The 21,350-nt window shown below is 39.6% G+C and overlaps 1 protein-coding gene and 1 pseudogene across 2 annotated transcripts in view; both read right to left on the minus strand.

Moving 5' to 3' along the window:
- Window positions 1–21,350, minus strand: part of LOC141429542 (parapinopsin-like) — a gene marked incomplete in the record, with an annotated part of 194,628 nt that overhangs the window by 109,404 nt on the left and 63,874 nt on the right. The window contains 1 exon segment of one of the 2 annotated variants that reach the window (XM_074089887.1): window positions 14,585–14,680. 2 annotated transcript variants of the gene reach the window in all.
- Window positions 16,284–20,417, minus strand: LOC141429847 (uncharacterized; annotated as a pseudogene).

Consider the following 21,350-nt stretch of genomic DNA (forward strand, 5'->3'; position numbering starts at 1 on the left):
CTTTTAGTTTCAACAGTTTGCCTATTTCGGGCATACGATTCATCATTTATTTCATTAATTCAATATTAATTATAATAAAGTTAACGGATAGGGATTAAGAGGGTACAATGAGGGCCGCTAGCGGCGCTAGTGTAGCGTGAGGTCTCCGAAATGTCAAATCTCATAGTTTTTGGGTGAGCTACGCGGGTTTATTTATAATTAGAATAATTTTATGAATATTTTGCAATATGAATTAATTATGAATATGCGTTGGGGCAAGGAATGTCTGTGTTTTGAGACAGTTTTGTCTTTCGGAAACTTTTGTCCTCCCTTTTTTCCGAACAAAACGGGGACTATACCTACAACACTGTGGCATGCTCGATATTTTTATGGTACGGTTTTAAGGTGTATTAAATATGATTTTAATCTAAACTTTGTTTTCACGCCCGTAATAACAGACTTTGAAAGCCATACTTAAAAACCTCACGCAACAGTGCGCAGTGAGACAAAAAACGATATTGATCTCTTGTCAATATTTCAAACTAGTGTTTACTCGCGGCTTCGCACACGTAAATCATTAGATCCAGCAGCTGAATTGAAATTTTGGGATTTTCGCAGTATTCCCGTGGGAATTCCCAAAAATTAAATCGTGGTTTTCGTTGACGTCACATTAAAAACAATCATGTCAAATTTCATGACTCTAAGCCCAGAGGTTGTTGTTTCGAGATTTTATCCCTTTTCCGTGGGAATATAGGAATAAAAAGTACCCTATGTTTTATTCCAGATGTCCACCTATCTACGTACCAAATTTCATCCAAATCCGTCCAGCCGTTTCAGCGTGAAGGAGTAACAAACAAACTCAATCAGTCACATACTTTCGCATTTATTATAAGTAAGATATTAACTGGAAGTGATCCCTCTAACGAATAAGTTCGCCTCTGTAAATCTAATTCTCTTATTATTTGTTACTTTTATGTGTATGTACAAGACGGAGATACAATAAATACAATTAGTTAGTACGTTTGTGCCAAGTAGATACTTAGTATTTTTTGTTTTATTTATTTAATTTAGTATTGTTTTATTACAATACGAGTTATCTTCTGACTTGATTTTATTATTTGTAATTTATGTAATGAAAATGTAACATGACATTAAAACCGGTCCAATAAGTTTACTACCCATGTGTATACGATAATTTTTGTTAAAATTGTATGTGCTGATTCTAATTTAATGACTGTGTTGTATGTTATGTTAATTAAATCTATTAATATCTTTGTTACTTCACTCAATCGCTGACAATGTCAGTATTCACTTATCATAACCTGGATAAATGTTTTTCACCGTGCTACATAACACTAGAACCACAGACCGCGAGGCTCGAAGGTTAGCCCTGTGTCTGCCAGCGTAGCCAAGGTTGTGGCATCTAAACACGCTTTTGCATATCAGAAAGCCAATGACAGCGGTAATAAATCAAGTAAATGGCCATTTCTATCTACCATTGTACCTTGAGTTAAAAGTTAGTTAGTTTTCGTTTTTTATCTCTCCGATTTCAACAAAATTTGGTTTTTCGGACGAATAAAAATTTGGTGTATGACAAGATATCGAAAATACAAACCAAAATATAGATGCACAGAAAAACCAGAAAAATAAGACCAGCGCTGGGAGTCGAAAAAATATTATAAATGAAACGGATACAAAATTCAGATCTATTGTCAAGAAGACAATATATCAAAGGCGGACAGGGATATTTGGAAATAATTCCGATTCGCATTAGCGATCCCTTCAAAAAGCGAACCTATTGTGTTAAAAATAAAGTTGTGTAAAATACTTGTGATGTAAAGATACCATTTAATAATATTGTAAATCTGTCTGTCTGTTGAGTTTCTTGCCGGATTCTTCTCAACAGAGGTTTTTCCGAACCGGTGCTAGATTTTTTTTGACATTCATAAGTGCTTGTTTTAGCCTAAATTGAATAAATATATTTTGACTGTGACTTTGAAAAGGAAATAATCATAAAGAATGGAGTTTTCTAGATCATTATCGTCTTGATTACCGTAAGTGGCCGGAGGCAGCTCACGCCCTAGCCATTAATTACCCTGCACTCCAAGCACTCTTTAAGACGGACTAATTACGATCACAAGCGTGTTTTTCCTGTTCATTGCGTGTTCCGCCAGGTAACCACTGCGCAACGAGGCTTCTCAGCCGCGCAATGAACACAGAAAAACGCTCGCCGAATCGCCGGTCGCACGGAGTCGTTTCTGGCCCTATACTACGAAGTGCAAAATTCGAAATTCGTATCTTGCCGTCCCGCTGACGCTTATATTATTTAATACGAGAGTGAGAGGGACGAAACGATACGAACTTCGATTTTGGAATTTCGTAGTAGCCCCTCTGGGTCGTAGGGTACAGATATCTCACAAAGGAACAAGAACAAGTCGACCTCAAGACAAACACTTACGATAATTTACGAGTATCCCGAAATTGGGGATGCTTAGCCATGAATGGTATCGCTGGGAGTAAATGTTCCAACATATAGTGCAGCGTTTACTTTTGTTTGTACAATGTATAGGGTAATTAGTGGTGGCCCTAACGAACACAAGAACATTCTACAAAGTATTGAAGCAAATTGAAGTAAAGCAATAAAAGCAAAGTATTGAAGATATAGGTATAAAGATGTTGCTTGTTTATTTGTTGTTTTATATTTTATTCTTTTGTTGTTTTAGTAGTAATAATTGTATGTGTATCGTGTGTGGAATAAACTTTTTAATTTAATTTTTCATTTAAAAAAAGGCAGATGAAATCAGTAAAGTAGTTTGAAAGTTTTGGCGTGACCAAGGGAAAAAAGTGTATCCCACTAATATAATAAATGCGAAAGTTTGTTAGTCTGTTTGTATTTTTGTTACTTCATCACGTCTAAACCACTGAACCGTTTTAGATGAAATTCGATAAGTATACAGTTAGTTTGAGTCCCGGGGAAGGAAATAGGTTAGTTTTATGTACGTTAATTTAGCAAAATATTGAATGGCATTCAACCTACTTTCCTAGTGGCAGTTATCCTGGCTGCTATAAGAAAACCTAACATCGAAGCCTTAAATTAACCTTCTGAACCTAAACTATCCAAGTCGCTTCTGCTCCGAATCGTCTTGCTCACTCGCTTCGCTCGCAAATTGCTCATCAAATCATATTAAAGTAAAACTTTGCAATATAAAAATTGGCCAAATGTTATTTGACAATTTGTTATTTGCCTAATCCAATCATTTGCTACATAATTATTTGCCACATAAGAGTGTGATGAAGTAAAATTTTGCAATATAAAAATGTTGCGAAAATAAGAAATATGCGAAGTTAAGTTATGCCAAGTTATGTTATGTATGTTTAGTTTGCCAAATGAAACTTCGGCGAAAGGTTGGTAGCTAAGTGAAATTTGGCGAAACCTATTTCGCCGAAAAGGCAGTACACCGATAAAGTAAGTATTAGAAACTCGATTAAACAGATTATTTCCACTAACTGCCCTTAACATTGACGAAGAAACCCAGGCCAGTCTTCATTCTTTTAAATGATACCGGCTTGTCACAATCATAGCTGTCAAAGGCAATGTCAGATTTTCACTCGATATTTTTTTTGCTGCGTAAAATGTAAACAGGTTCGTCTGTGTAGTAAACAGGGTTGTAAACTTAAATTTTAATTTGTAGCTGAGATCATAATGAGGCAATTATGATTTGTAACTAAACGTGAAAAATTGTCTTTCATACGGTTTGGCCCTACGATTTGGTTTGGTTTGGCTTGTGGTTTGGTTTGGTTTGGCCGCCTTAGCCCTGGGCACACAAGAACTTGGGCCCCTTTTGGAAATTAAAGAAAGTGAATGATATTTTTTTTCTGCTGTGCGCACAGTCAAGGACAAAGATGTCGACACGGCCAAAGTTGCAAAAATATGTATACACGGCCTTAATGCTAAATGCATAAAGTCGTGTATACATATTTTTGTAACTTTGGCCGTGTCGATATCTTTGCCCTTGACTGTACCACATACAAAATCAATTTTCATCTTCTATAAATAAAACAAAGTCAGGTTAGTAACACAAGTACAGCTGCATAGATTTATCCACAGATTAATTCGCCTACGTCTGCTTTATTCGTAACGACTGTACCTATGCACCAGAGAAACAATTCTTTAACGAACCCATCCTCGCACATCTGTGGTGGAAACGCAGCTTTAGGGGCTGTTTCACCATCCATTGATTAGTGTTAACTGACGGTTAAATGTGATACCGTCTCCGTCGATTCGAACAAAACAAATAGAGACGGCATCACATTTAACCGTCAGTTAACACTAATCCGTAAGCCGTGGTGGCCTGTAAGCCGTGGTGGCCTAGTGGTTTGACCTATCGCCTCTCAAGCAGAGGGTTCGAACCCCGGCTCGCACCTCTGAGTTTTTCGAAATTCATGTGCGGAATTACATTTGAAATTTCCACGAGCTTTGCGGTGAAGGAAAACATCGTGAGGAAACCTGCACAAGCCTGCGAAGCGATTCAATGGTGCGTGCGATGTTCCCAATCCGCACTGGGCCCGCGTGGGAACTATGGCCCAAGCCCTCTTGTTCTGAGAGGAGGCCTGTGCCCAGCAGTGGGACGTATATAAGCTGGGATGATGATAGTAACACTAATCAATGGACGGTGAAACAGCCCCTTAATGTCTCCGGTTCGTTCTATGTTTTATGACGACTTTATTTGTTAGCTAACTCAGCTCCTCCGCAAATACCTTTTTCAATCTTATTAACATTAGAGGACATACAGTTACCTCTAATAGTGTTTTCAAAGGCCTCCCAGGAAAGAGGCAATTTCCGCACAGGACCCAAGTAGGTTTTAAATGCGAATCTATTTAACGTGCAAAATAGATTGAGTTTACTTTAACACGTTCGCCGGCGGTACCTAAGACATGGAATGTACTCGAATGACAGTACTTTTTTTCATACAAAATGAAACTACGGCTATAGCAGTAGGTACTCGAGTAGGTACGTAGTAATAGTTAGTATTCTTTGACTCGAGCTGTTATTACACGTTGTTTCGGCAGTAGTGCGACAGTTGTTGTACCTACATCACATAAAAGTAAAAAAAACCGGCCAAGAGCGTGTCAGACACGCTCAAAATAAGGTTCCGTAGCCATTACGAAAAAATGAAGTAATATTTTTCTAAGGATTTCGTATTTTATACGGAATCTTCCAAGTTTTGGTATATTTTATGCCTTAGGCTGCTATTTCCTCATAAACTACTAATAATTCTCAAGCAATCTTAGCCGTTATAGTTTTCCTTGAAAGTTTGATATACTTACTACCATCCTGAATTTAAACACCCCCACTTTACGTCTATGGGAGGTACCCTAAAAAAATGTTTTTTGAATTTTTAATTGTACCATTTTGTCGGCATAGTTTATCTATATATCCGTGCAAAATTACAGCTTTCTAGCATTGATAGTTCCTGAGCAAAGCCGCGGACGGACAGACAGACTGACAGACATACATGGCGAAACTATAAGGGTTCCGTTTTTGCCATTTTGGCTCCGGAACCCTAAAAATGCTACACGTATCAATGCTTATGTGTTTTGCTCGGGAAGCACCATACTGTTTTACAGGCAATCTCGAATAAATACTGCGTACTTAAGTACTGTAATATGACGTGGTTCTTATTTTACGGTAATGCCCTTTACCGCCGGCGAACGTGTTAAACGAGGATATAATCACCTGCATTAATATCTGCCATGGCGGAGCGTGCAAAAATATCACACACGTCTTACCAGCCCTAGAAATAGAATTGTATCAGATATTTATGCACGATTTGTTGTGTCAGATAATATTGGTACTGGTGACTGTAGGTACTTTAGACGAACGACGAAGCGTCGGACGAAGTTTGGACGAAGCGTTGGCAGGCCTCCCACTAGGTGGACTGATGACATCGTGAGAGTTGCGTGTGTTCAACAGTGGACGTCTTCCACTTGATTTTAGATTTCTTGATTTTTGAGTCAATTTAAAAATTTGCAAATTATCATCAAAATGCGTTCAGTAACTTTTAAAGGTAGGTACCTCGCAAACTTACACACAAACAATTATATACCCAGAAACTTGCGTCTTTACAATATTAATATAATGTAATTTATACCACAAAGGATATTATTAGGCTTTCACCGAACCTCAAAGAAACTTTCCAAATGTATGATAATTAATCCAACGCCATATGTAATAAGGACCTGAACCGACACGCCTTCCCCGAAACTTCGAAACTTTTCGAGTTAAGACGAGTTTATGCCGCCAGATGCGTAAAAACTGCGTAAAAAGTACTCAACAAACAAATTGCGTACAACCATACGCCCGTCGAGTCGAATATATTGTAACATCAATTACGTGACAAAAAATATGGAAGAGGAAATGACAGCCGTAATGTGCTCAAATCTGCCGTCGTCCCGTATCACGCCTAGTAACGTAAATTAAGATTAGTTATGCTTGATCATCATCATCATGATCTTAGCCTATATACGTCCCACTGCTGGGCACAGGCCTCCTCCCAGAATGAGAGGGTTTGGGCCGTAGATCCCACGCGGGCCCAGTGCGGATTGGGAACTTCCCATCTAGTACAGTCTAGACGTGTCGTTAACTACCGGTATGTACCGGTACTATAGGTATGTATACATAAAGTATTAAGCAGCTTCGTGTCCCAGCCACACAATGTAGAAATTGTACAACCTAACTTCAAGACTATAAATTAGGCAAACAAAAATTTTTACTCCAATAATAATAATAATAATACTGGTGGTCTGGGCACGTACGTGAAAGAAGTGGGAGTTATTATATAATGGTGGTAGATTTTTTGACATTCATAAGTGTGAATAAAGACATTTCGACTTCGACTTTGATTATGAAGCGACGCTGCTTAGCCAGCAGCAAGATTTCAGTTGGGTCCATTAAGAGAAAATTTTGTCAGTGCAAATAATTATAATTATTACGTAGTCACTTAGTCAGTAACCTTATTTTAGTCGGTGTCTGTAGAAACACCTATTCTATCTAGCTTTGTTGTAAATTGTTACCTAAACAACCGTATCATTATTAGACATCAAAATAACTGTAATAAAGAAATCACAATAATGAAGAAATATTTACTATTTCGATTAAGAATAAAATATGTTTAGGTACTTACTATATTTTACTTGGTAGAATTTTTGCCGTGTATTTGTCATTTCAATTATTATAGACTAAAAGATATCTTACTCATAATATTGAAACAGTCAATAAAATGTCATTTGATTAAAAATAATAATACGAAGTTCTTGCTGTGTTCAATTATTTTAAGTGAAAAACGTGAAGTTGAATGAATAATACGAATGTTTGTTCTCGGGTCTTGGATGTTTAATATGTATTTAAGGATATATTAATATCATAAGTATGTTTATCCGTTGCCTAGTACCCAAGCTTTGTTTAGTTTCGCACCTTGAGAATGAGACTGCCACAAATAACCTAACCATCAAAACGTTGGAAAACCCCCGACTTTGTCACTTCAAAGTTCAATTTTCCAAAAACGGCTGAACTGATTTTGATAAAACATATCTAAGAACCATCGCTAGAAAACCTGCTTTCAAATCCACTCGTTTAAGAGCTACGGTGCCACACACAGACGCACATAGCGGTCAAACTTTAACACCCCTCTTTTTGCGTCGGGGGTTGAAAATATTACAAAATTAAACTATGCGTTAAAATTCTTTCAGTGTCATTTTCAGAGATGACAAATTTGTTTAATGATAGTCTCATTCTCAAGGTGCGAATTGTTGTCAATTGACCCATGATGATTATATTTATTTATTTAGTTTCAAACAAAATGGCGCTCAATTTTTCTAATCCTTTATATCGTATTATACTCTAGTACGAAATGTATACATTTTGAAACAACAACATAAAACAAAACAAGCAAGAAGAACACCATGTTTCTTTTCTTATTCGCAGTGTAACTAAACTCTGACAAATTGCTAGGAAGTGAGCGGGAAACGTGAGAAGTGAACTGGAAAATATAACATAATCCCTTCGGATTAAGGCGGGATTTGTTCTGACGAAGGCACAGTTGATGTTCACTTGTTCAGTGAATAAGATGACCCTTGTCTGAGATACAGGGGTCAGGTCTAGTTTAATTCGTTTTTAGTGTTCCTTAAACAAGGGACCTACTATTAAATCTGTCTGTATTCCTGCCCGTATGTGCATTATTTAAAAGATTTACGGTTTATACCATGTCTTACACAATGAAGACATTAAAAAAAAAAGTAAAAGTGACCTATTTTAAGAAAAATAATAGTTTTGGTATTTTTACAAAAAATTGTTCAAAATTAAGATAGTAAAATAATAACAGCCCTCTTTTTGCGTCAGGGGTTAAAAATAAATTTATGTATTTATGTATTAAGAATAAATATTAAAAAAAGTGTTTTTATGTCATTCATTTTCGATAGGCAACCAAGGAAGTGAGAAAAATGATTTTCGGAAGGTTTTAGGTTTCCTATGCTGGATTCCTATACCATCACAGAACCGTGTCGTAACGACAATTTACGTTATTCGATAAAGTAACACGCTAACTTATAGACAAATAATATTATTTATTAAGTAAAACAGGGTTCCATGGTGGCCTAGGTATTGGTTGACTATCCATATAATATTATAAATGCGAAATTGTGCCTGTATGTTTGTCCGTCTTTCACGTCGAAACGGAGCGACGGGTTGACTTGATTTTTTAACCGACTTCAAAAAAGGAGGAGGTTCTCAATTCGAGTGATGTTTTTTTTTGTATGCTCGTTACGCGATTATTCCGCTAATTGTGGGCCGATTTTTTTTAGTTTATTTCTTTTTTAGTTCTAAAGGATATGCTTCCGAGGTGGTCCCATTGACACCAAGTCAGGATCTGATGATGGGATCTTAGAGAAATCGAGGGCAACCCTCGAATTTTTAAAGCACACCTATAGCGATTTTGGCATCAAGTTAAGTATTTACATTCAGAAAGTATCATTGGGTGAACTGAACCCTGATAAAGAAGACCGTGTAGGTACCGGTACTCTGTTATAAAATGATATAACTATGCTGTGTTTGAGCTTAATGGAATCGTTGTGAGATGCACTTTGGCTACAAATCACTAAAACCTAAGAATTTTATTTTTAACAAAATATGGAACCGACTTCAAAAACCTTGAAAATAATTTTCTACTAGTTTGAAGTCGGTGCCTCAGCACGAGCCAGCAGGAGTGATTGAAGCCCAATATATAGTATGTAGGTGAGGTAGACGACTACAGTTCCACTCCTGCTGGCTCGTGCTGTGGCACCGACTTCAAACTAGTAGAAAATTATTTTCAAGGTTTTTGAAGTCGGTTCCATTTTTTGTTAAAACATTTTTTGGCATAGAGATAGTTTATGGGGAGTGACATAGGCTACTTTTTATCCCGGAAAAATGCACAGTTCCCGAGGGAACAGCGCGCGATAACCGAATTCCACGCGGGCGAAGCCGCGGGTAAAAGCTAGTTATATGTATATATAAATTGATATGTCTTCGGATGCAACTCCTCGCAGGTAGTGTAGATATTTCTAGAATAAAATTTAGGCAATCCGGTGGGAATATTGAGTTGTTTTGATGACACACAGTGATATCGTTGAAACGGCATGTAAATACCAAATTGTCATTTTAATTTAGTACCAAAGAGGTTCCTCTAATGAACCAGCTCATCATAATTTCATTATCTTATCTACCTACCTATACCTGTCCCACTGCTGCCTTCTTTCAGATTCAAATAACCTTACATAATACCACTGAATTTGGTAGGTATGTTGATTTCCTCTCGATGTTTTTCCTTACCTGTAATGTCTTTGGTATAACCACATTAGGATTTTCTTAATGTTAAATTTCAGATGTGATTTCGTAACTACATAAATTCCAAAAAGTTCTCTTGAGAGGCCATAAGTCAAACTGCTTGGTTAACATGGTTCTTTTTGTACTAGTACCAATTTGGCTGGTTGACTTGGTTGCAGCTTGGTTGGGTTTCTTTTTGGGTGGCACGGAACTCGTGGTGCATGAAGCCAACTCGCACTTGGTTAGTCTTTCTATTTGTCTCGGGAACGTTCCGGAATGCTTGTTTCTTTCCCTTATACAAGTGGAGCGTAGCAAACGAAGGCAAAGTAATATGGATGGTGGGTATGTAGAAAAAGACGAAAAGTATATAGTCAGGTCAGTCAGGTACTGTCAATTTCAGACGTAGAGGTTTTTTCTTAAGGTACGTTGCGATAAAACTTCGGTCTACGCCGAATGTAAATGGGCACACTGCATTATCGTAAAAAAATGGACGAAGCTGTTCCTGTCACTGATTGAAACAGGAAATAGCAAAAAAACAGCTACAGTGGATGATTACTTTTTTATTATGAGAAGGAGGCAAACGAGCAAGCGGGTCATCTGATGGGAAATGATCACCACTGCCCATGAGTACCAACTACTCAAGCAGCCTATGGTCCGCTGCCGGCCTTTAGAGAAAGTATCAAGAACTAGGTAATTATTAGGCATGTCTGTTAGACGACGTCCACACGTGCAAGCGAAGTTTATCGCGTTGAAACCCTTTGATGTGCACGAGTTTACCGACAGAAGAGCGAAGTCTACGTCTTCGTCCAAAGTGCCGAAGTATTCGCGAAAATTCGGCTACAGTCGTTACCTACAACATAGCGGTTTTTATAGAGTGTACTATTGTGCTAGATATCCTGGCTGCAGCATCAGCTCATCCTGTTGCCACCATTGCATTGTTTGTAGAATCAAATACTGATAAAAACGAACCCAAACACGATATATCTGCTATAGTTTTATTAAGAGTGTACCTACTAGTGTTCTGGATATCCTGGCTGCAGCATCAGGCCGAGAATTCCATAATCTTGCATAGCTATATAGCATACATGGGTGTGTCAAATTTTAGGTCCCAAATATGTTTGAAAGTAAAGTAAATATCCATTATCCGTCTAAGATTCCTACCGCAGCGAACAAAAGATCTGATGATCTTGAAACGGCTGAACCGATTTTGATAAATCATGTCTAAGATCCATCGCTAGAAAACCAGCTTTCAAATAAAAAAACCGCATTCAAATCGGTCCACCCGTTTAAGAGCTACGGTGCCACAGACAGACACACAGACACACAGACACACAGACACACACACATAGCGGTCAAACTTATAACACCCCTCTTTTTCGTCGGGGGTTAAAAAAAGATAAAATAAATCAAAAAGAAGGTTTTTGTCGTACAAACATGAGCAGAGCAGTAACTTACTTAATGTATAAAAGAAAAGCGTCCATTTTCCTTAAACAGATTTCCAAATTAGGCCAACTTTTCACTGGGTAATTATATCTTTCCTTCCCCAAAAGTTAAGGACGAGTTTCGTTGTTTCCGTTAACACTGACACAAACTCAGGCACTTCGACATAATGTAAATCAAATTTGGTCTAATGTTGAGCTTTCATTACAGTCAGTCTAATGATAAGATAGCACAATGTTAATAATGTATTTATCTAGGCCATGTCTTGATTCCTGACCTGAAAGACGATCAGGAGATTGAACGTGAGCGGAGGGCATTGTCGGTGCGAGCTAATATGTTGGTACGCAGGTTTGCACGGTGCTCGAGTGACGTCAAGATCACTCTTTTCAGAGCATATTGTACCTCTTTCTACACGTGCAGCCTGTGGGCTAGGTACACTCAAAAAATCATACAGTGCCCTCCGTGTTCAATATAATAATGCGTTCAGGGTACTGTTGGGGCTGCCACGGTTCTGTAGCGCATCCGGGATGTTCGCTGAAGCGCGCGTGGACTGTTTTTACTCCACCATGCGCAAGAGGTGTGCGTCTCTGGTGCGCAGGGTGCGGGGCAGCGCCAACAGCGTCCTGAACATGATCGCGAGCAGATGGGACTGCCCGTATATAAAACGCTGTTTGTGCCATCTCTAGTGGGATGGTTAAATAAGGAATTATTTTCATGAATTTAATTTTGTTTTTATTTATCTTTTATTTTATTTTATTTATTGTAATTTTTACTAACATAGGTTAAGATAAATTGTTTAACAAAATGAGTCGTAATGTTACTTGAATAAATGAATTTAATTATTATTATTATTATTATATGAGATGGCCGTTTATGGAATATAATACAATGCGATTTTGCTCACTATTTTTCATTACAAAACCTGCCTCTTTGAGCTACTGAGATGAAAAAAAAATAAAAAAATCAAAAACCCGACTGCCAAAACTAAAAGGAACAAAATAAGCCTAGTGGTCTAGAACTCTGTTAAGTAGCTACTTTAAAGTTCGGGACCTATTACTAAGAGTTTTTCAGCGTCACGATTTAAATGGGTCCCGACTGTTGAACTTTAAATTAGCTACCTAGTTTAACAGAGTTCTAGACCACTAGGCTTATTTTGTTCCTTTTAGTATTTTTTAAGGCAGTCGGGTTTTTGATTTTTTTAATTTATTGTTTTTTATTTGAAATCAGGTTTGCTAGCGATGGTTCTTAGATTAGATATGTTTCATCAAAATCGGTTTAGCCGTTTTTGAGATATTGAACTTTGAAGTGACAAAGCCGGGGGTTTTCCAACTGTTTGTTGGTTAGGTTAGGTTATCATAGATATAGTTAATTGTTTAGTTAAGAACTTTTCATCCACCTTGTAATACCCGTAGTTTGTTTTGACCTCTTCATTGCTCCTGGCTTTATAACCGCAAGATCAATGCAAACAGTATGTATCATAAAAAAATCGTTTATGATACGAGTGGAATTGAATTCCGCCGTCACTGAGGAAAACCGGTGACGCTTACATTTCCATTCCATCATATTTGTTGGCAACGCAAACACGATTATAATTCGCTACCACCTATGTCACAATATTGACTGTAACACACAAATACATACCTATAAAGGGCGATTTCGGGATTGTGGGGCAAAATATGAACATTAACATACTTTAATTAAAGAATCACAATAAGATGGGACTAAAGGTATTATAATATGACTTAGTTTGTTTTGTAAGCAACAAAAAAACTGGAATGATTGGTGATTATGGTCTCCCTACTTTGTTATCACGTTGATTGACTTTGACGTAATGTGACATTATTACTCGGTTAGTTTTTAAAGAGATTAGAGATTAAGAAATATGGTGACCATAATTTAAAGTTAATTTTTTTTTATTAAAATAAATGAAAGGTATCCACTTTTCTATGAAACTAGTATGAAAAAGTGGATACATGAGTTAGGAAACCGACCGTATCTATTTTAAGTCAAGTCCTACCCATCCCGTGTAATTTCTGTACGCTGTGTAAAGGAGCAGGTTGAAAATCAGCGCGGTGAAGCATAGTCCTCACCCGCATGCTGAGCCTGAACCTTTAGCCTCATAGCTGAGCATGTACCTTCTCATTAATACTCGTATGTGTTTTTTTATAAGCAATATTTTTTTTCTTTCTTTCTTTATTTCTTTCATAAGACATCAGTGTTTCAATTGCAGTGCATTGTTGTTTTTGCAGGTGGTAGGACCTTGTGCAAGGTCCGCCCGGATTGCTACAGTGAAGCAGTAGTGCTTGCACTGTTGTGTTTCGGCGTGGAGAGTAAGACAGCCGGTGAAATTACTGGCACTTGAGGTATCCCATCTTAGGCCTCTAGGTTGGCAATGCATCTGCAATACCCCTGGTGTTACAGATGTTTATGGGCGGTGGTGACTTCTTACCATCAGGAGACCCACTTGCTCGTTTTCCATCCAGTCGAATAAAAAAATAAAAAATGATTTCAATTTAATTTCAGCGCAATCACATGCTGGGTTAGAAAATAATATTTGGGATCAAGACCCTGAAATCACCCTGTACAGTGTTCCGTCCATGTGCGTACAATACGGTACCCTATCCTTGACACGTAGTAAATCTACAGGATGCTTCTGACCAGGGGGTTTTAAATACAAGGGTTGATTCTACATAACTAAGGTATTTTTGTTTTGTGACATACTCAAATAACTTTATTGATTGTCAAAATTTTATCGTTTAATCAGTGTATCGGACATGGCGGTGTTATCGCTGTCTTTACGAGGGTGAAATTTTCTTGGTACGAGGACCTTTAAATAATTTGACATTTGACCAAAATAAATATCGAATATTGTAAATTAGGCCCCATATAACATATTTTTTGGCTTTTATGGTCGGCTGCATGTAAGTTTTTATCGAAATTCTATGAAGTTAATCGTTGCAATTTATAGTCCCTACGGAATCCACTCCGCTTGCCCGTATTGCCTAACGTTTATGGTGCGCGATCGCAATCAAATGACAGTTTTTGTATGTGAAATCTGTCATTTGATTGCAATCGCGAGCGTCAGAAACGTTAGTTAATACGGCATCAGGCTTATTGCTTAACGCGATGACGGTCGCAATCGCATTCGCCATCTTTTTCTACCCTCATCTTATAACGTGTGACAGAAAGAAGAAGAAGTGGAAGAACTGTGTGAAGTGGTGAAAACGATTGTGATTCAGAGTTCGTTAGACAACAAGGCCAGAAATGCTAACGTGAAACCCTTAATCTTGTAAATTAAATACTTACCACATAAATAAATACACATACAACCCACGATATTAAGTTACTTGCACTGCAAATGCTACGCGACTAAAGTTTCGTGCGAGCGTGGCACGCCCTCTCCCTTCGGCGGACGACGCGAGACTGAAAGCACGGGGTTGCACATCCCTTTATATAAGGGATTTTGAACCACCTGTAGCTGTACTGAAACGTGTATTTGTTTGGTGCATTTAATAAGTTAAAAAGTTCTAGCACACTAGTCTTTACCGGGGACTTCTAAAAGTTAATTGACCCATAATTTACCACTGATAGAACCCTTAACAGTTTGTTTGGATATTTTTGTTTTTGCTTAAGCTTTATAGATAGAGCTTTCGCAAACCTCTTAAGCCATTTGTGATCAATGAATAGAGATTATCGAGGGTTCCCTGGTCAAACCCAATAAGTCAAAGTAGTTGACTGTTGAAATAGGTACTTGTGATGTAATCATTTAATAATATTGTAAATCTGTTTAAAAAAATATACCTACCTCGTTGAGTTTCTTGCCGGATTCTTCTCAACAGAGGTTTTTCCGAGCCGGTGGTAGATTTTTTTTGACATTCATAAGTGCTTGTTATAGCCTAAATTGAATAAAGATATTTTGACTTTGATTGAGAAAGAACACTATATGTAGAAGTTTAAATTCGAAATGTTTATTGAATTATTAGATCGAGTTATTGGGTTTGACCAGGGAACCCTCGTTACATAAAAACGTTTTAGTCACAGAAAAGATCTCATCCATGAGCATAAGAGAGCATTAATTCAAACATCAATTAACTTTTTCTCATCACAACGGCGAAAAGGCGGGGCGCACTGATTATTCAAATGACGATTAATCATACGCCCGCACGCGGAAAAGAACTGAGATACTCGTAACTTTTCTCAAGTGGCAAGTATTCTATCTGTTCGGATGATTCGTTGATAATTACTTCTACTTATTAAATACTTGACTAATCATCATAATCAAAGACAGTTAATTTAGTTTTATTTATTCGATTGGTTTTTTGGAATCTTTTTGTATTTTTTATTTCAGTTCCAAATTTTTACTTTTACGGTCATCCCGTAAAACCTAAATTGAAAATACAAACTGAAATATAGATGCACAGAAAAACCAGAAAAATAAGACCATCACTGGGAATCGAACCCAGGTCCTCCAAACCAATCAATCCAATCTTAATTTGATTGCTTAGTAACGATATCTCTTGTCCGGGTGAGCGGTTAGTTCCAATGGAGTGCCGAAAAAGTTTCTCGATGAGGGCTACGGCATAGATGTCGCTAGCGTCACTGCTTAAGTGGCTAAATAAGAAACGTTGAGATATGAGGTGCATAGGGAAGTTGACCATCAGTGGTGTAGCGGTATAGCACGCGGTACGGAATACCGAGGACCTGGGTTCGATTCCCAGTGATGGTCTTATTTTTCTCGTTTTTCTGTGCATCTATATTTCAGTTTGTATTTTCAATTTTTATTTATTCGACTTTATTGACAAATTCACACACGTTACATGTGGTAGAGCCTTTGGGATGTATGGAGTTAGTAAAACGACCGCTCAATGTTAATGCTGGTTTATTACTGCTTAAGACAGAGTGCGCTATACGATGCGTTAGCGGATAAACATGTGGGTACACATCATCCCTCACCCCTTATTTTAGAAACCTAAAAAAAAAAATATATAGAATACTATCTTATCTATTATCTTATTTTATAATTAACTTTGACGCGCGGACGCAACAAGTGCCGGCGCGTTCCCTCCGCATCTGCGCGAGGGGGCGCCTCGGGCGCGAGCGCAGCCGGCTCGGCCGCGAGCACCGCCGGCTGGGCCGCCTGCGCTGGCACTGCCATCGTGTCCGGTGCGGACGCCTGCGCGCTGTCGCCGGGACCGATCTCGCCGCCGTCCGCGTCACAATCGACCCACAAGTCGTGCTCCGTCTGAGCCCCGTTCCCGCACTCTCTTCCTCCTCCGCTGAGGTGCTGGCAGGAGGAAGGTCCCGGGGTAGTACCGGTTCGGTATCAACCGTAGCACGGCGTGGGGTCCTATTATTACATTGAGGCCGGGCATCGATTGGGTTATCGATGTTCAAAGACCCGTCAACAACATCACCTTTAAACAAAATTAACTGGTCCGTATGTCTTATACAATAAGAATTATATTTAAATACGCGAACTTTGTACATTTTGTGACCAACTTTATCTGTAATAATACCTTGTTCCCAGGTTTCTCTCCTTGCACTGTACCACCTAGCGAAAACAACATCACCTATGTCGAATTTTCTTCGACATACGGTTTCTACCTGATCACAACGTTTCGTTGGGAATATGAGATCTAGCCGAGTTCTTAAATTTCTTCCAAACATTAATTTGGCTGGTGCTTCGCCGGTAGTACAGTGCACGGTATTTCTATATTCACCTAAGTAGCCTAAAAGTTTATCGTGGACAATGTCTGGTTTCATGTCTTCTTTTAAAATACATTTTAACATCTTTTTACAATTTTTTACTGAATTTTCAGCGATCCCGTTACTATTTGGATGATAAATTGGCGAGGTGATATATTTAATCCCGTTGTTGGAACAGAATAAGTTGAATGCCTTACAATTAATTTTAGCATCATTATCTGATACTATTACCTGCGGAATTCCGAAAGTACTAAATAAATATTTAAGTTTGCTGATTAAAGATTGAGTAGTGGTATCGTTATGCATGTGCAAGCACTCGAGCCATTTACTATACGCGTCGATGACCACCAGATACACCCTTTGCCCTATTGCCATATAATCAATGTGGAGGCGATGCCAGGGTCCGGCCGGGCGCGGCCAGGCGCGGGCGGCGCCGCTCGCACCGCCAGGCACGAGGCGCACGCGCCGCTGCACCGTTCTATTGACTCGTCAATACCCGGCCACCACATTCGGCTGCGCGCATTGGATTTCATTTTTACTATACCTAGATGTGAGCTGTGTAGTTCACTTAACATTTTTTCTCTAAGTATCGTAGGAATAACAACTTTATGACCTCGTAGTAAGATTCCGTTTTCAAATTGCAAGTCTGCTCTGCATAGAAAATAAGGCCTAATCGATTCGCAAACTATTTTACGCGGCCAGCCCTTCATCATGTAATTTATTACAGTTTTAAACACCGGGTCGCTTTCAGTCGCCTGTTGGACATCTATAAACGTGACTGCGGGCGATATGGCATTAACAAATTTAAGCGAACAAAACGTATCAGATTGCTTGTGACCGTCATCAAGCGCTGTAGGTATAGGCGCCCGTGAGAAATAATCTGCTACTACATTATTTTCGCAAGGCGTATACTGCACTACGTAGTTATAAGCCGATAGGATAATCGCATACCTTTGAAGGCGCAGAGCCGTTGTAATAGATATGCCGTTATTATTATTAAATATGGAAACTAGCGGGCGATGATCAGTTTTAAGTACAAAAGGTTCGCTACGGCCATAAAGGTATTGATGAAACTTTTTTACGCCAAATATGATGGCCGTAGCTTCCTTCTGGATTTGACTGTAGTTGCGTTCGCTGGCCGTGAGGGACCTAGAAGCGTATGCGAGCGGGCGCTCGTGGCCGGCGGCGTCCTTGACGGCGAGCACAGCGCCGAGCCCCGAGGGCCCCGCGTCCGTGGCCAGCACCAGCTGCGCCGCGGGTCGAAATGCGCCAACGTGCGCTCGGAGGCCAGCTCGCCTCGCACGCGGCGCACGGCGGCGCGCTGCCGCGGTCCCCACTCCCACGGGGCGCCAGCGCGCGTCAATTCGTGCAACGGACTCATTATCGACGACGCATTAGGGATAAAATTCCTATAATAGTTGACGACACCTAGGAAACGTTTCACCTCTGTGACGTTAGTGGGCTCCGGCGCGTCGAGTATGGCCTTGACCTTCTCGGGGCAAGTGTGTAACCCGTCTTTATTTATGACGTACCCTAAATACGTTACGCTGGATTTAAAAAAATCGCATTTGTCTTTTTGAAGCCTCAGGCCCGACTCACTTAACCTACATAATACCTTACGCAACCTTTGTAGATGCGTCATTTTGTCGGGGCCCGTTATACATATATCGTCAAGCCAACAACTTACACCATCTATTCCAGAAAGAAGGGTTTCCATCGCTCTTTGAAAAACTGCCGGCGCGTTAGCTAGGCCATACACAAGGCGGCTATATTTAAACAGGCCCTTCGAGGTATTAATTGTTGTTAATTCTTGTGACGTATCACACAACTGAAATTGATTATATGCATTTTTGAGATCTAGTTTACTATAGTGTTCCCCTCCCCCAATCTTTGCGAAAACTTCCTCAATCCGAGGCAAGGGGTATTTATCTATTACTAGGTCTTTGTTTAGGGTCACCGAAAAGTCGCCAGCTATCCTGACCTTACCATTTTCTTTTAGTACGGGCACTATCGGAGTGGCGTACTTTGAATGAAAGACTGGAATTAGAACGCGTAAATGTACTAATCGATCTAATTCTTCCTCGACCTTTTCCTTAAGGGCAAAGGGTACAGTGCGGGGCTTAAAAAACTTTGGAGTCGAATTATCTTTTAATTGCAGGCTAACTTTAAATTTATTAAACAAGCCAAGCTCATCACGCCACTGATCTGGATACTGTTCCAACAACTGGTTTATCTCACCGTCGTCACACATACTATTAATTTTAGTCATAAGTACCAAGCCGAATGCTGACATGAAATCGCGGCCGAGTAAGGGCCTCCGTTTTTTACTACATAGATGTTAATTAATTTTATTTTATTTTAATACTTGGCCTCTATCGTAATAATAACCCAATGGTGCGATTTTATGCCCATTATAAAGACAATTTTTTAAATTACAAGACTGTAGCTGGTAATTTGAGAATAAACTAAAATACATACTATCTGCGATAACACTTGTACCAGACCCTGAATCAAGTTCCATTAAAAGAAAATGTTCTCCCAGTTGCAATTTTATTTCTATAGGTTTAGTATGAACGTCCCTCAAATTAAAATTTTGACACTCCTCACAACACGTATCTTCCGTTTGATTGTCACTAATATTGTTTATTCGCGAAACTTTACCCTTGCACACTTTCTTCAAGTGTCCCATTGCACCACATTTTGGACACCGATACTTTTTGTAACGACACCTGTCTGCATCATGGTTTTTCATGCCACATACGGCACAACGCGGCTCATCTCGCAGCAGCAGCTGGTCGCGGCCCGTCGCCGCCTGCCGGCCGCCTCGCCGCGCGCCGCCGCTGCCGCTGCCGCCGCCGCGGCCGTGATCACCTTCGCTCGAGGCGCGGTATAGCGGCTCCTCCTTGATGATGGTCTCATTGGTCAATACCGTCTTGGCCTCTCTTACAGACTCTGCCGCTTCCGCTACTTTGAGCGCTTGGTCTAATGTCACTTTTGAAGCATCTAGTTCAAACAGCTTGTCGCGTTCGGGCCCCGGTCCCATGCCTAATACAAAACGATCGGCGAGGTACCGAAGTCGCAGAACCCCGCTAGACCTCTTAATCGTGCCGCCCAGTCGCCCAAACTCTCGCCCGGGTTCCGTATTGCCCCATAAAATCGCGCCTTGTCTCCGTAGGAACACTGCTTCGGCTTGAAATGCCCGTCGAGTAATGCCACCAGCTGGTCGAAACTAAGGGTCTCCCTCCACATCCTTAGGTATAGCCAGATTCCGTACTAAACGAAACGATTCGTCACTGAGGTGGGTGATTAATACCGCACCCTTATTATCTTCTTTCACATCATTTACTTTCAGAAACTGGGTTAACCTCGCTTTAAAAATGGACCACTCGCCCGTTTTACTGTCGAAATTGTTTAAATTTCCAGCAAGAGACATTTTTTTTTTTTTTTGTAAACTCGTGGGTAATTTTATATCCTCGTTCGACACTGGGATGTATGGAGTTAGTAAAACGACCGCTCAATGTTAATGCTGGTTTATTACTGCTTAAGACAGAGTGCGCTATACGATGCGTTAGCGGATAAACATGTGGGTACACATCAGCCTTACTGTAACCTTGCTGGCTGCAGTACGAATGGGCCGGCTCGACCGGGCTAGTACCACACTCCCACAGAATACCGGCGTGAAATAGTAGTTATGCTACTGTGTTTCCCCATCCTCTATCCCCCTCCCCTTTAGGCCGGCAACGCACCCGCAGTCCTAATTATGCTGTAGGCATGGGTGGCTGTGATCGCTTACCAGTTATTTGATTTTAAAAAAACTAGTTTTTACCAGCGTAAATCTTTACATCCAGCAGTTGAATTGAAATTCCGCGATAATGTTCCCGAGGAATTTTCAAAAATTACAGTACGGTCTTTATTGACGATGAATTATTTAAACAACAGTGCCACATTTCATGACTGAGTACCTGGCCGACCGAGCTTTGCCCGGGCTAAAACTCGGTAACAATCGTTTTCCCAGAGATAAGACCAAGTTAGATCGATTTTTCATCCCCGAAAACCCCTACATACCAAATTTCATCGAAATCGTTGGAGCCGTTTTCGAGATCCCCGAAATATACATATTTTATACTTATATACAAGAATTGCTCGTTTAATGGTAAATATTAGATAGATACTGTACCCAGTGTACCTATATACCCAGCGGCTCATTTCGAGATTTTATCCCTATCACGCAATACTTGATTATTCACAGACAGTTAATTTTATTTTTTATTTGAGCTTATTGATAAATAAGCGTGCGATCGTGTGGATTGCCTTTGTTTCTCGTACCTATACCGGGTGGGCCCTGTAACATGAGCAAAAAATTAAA

This window comes from Choristoneura fumiferana, chromosome 7 (assembly GCF_025370935.1).
Source record: "Choristoneura fumiferana chromosome 7, NRCan_CFum_1, whole genome shotgun sequence".
In the NCBI taxonomy this organism is placed as follows: Eukaryota; Metazoa; Arthropoda; class Insecta; order Lepidoptera; family Tortricidae; genus Choristoneura; species Choristoneura fumiferana.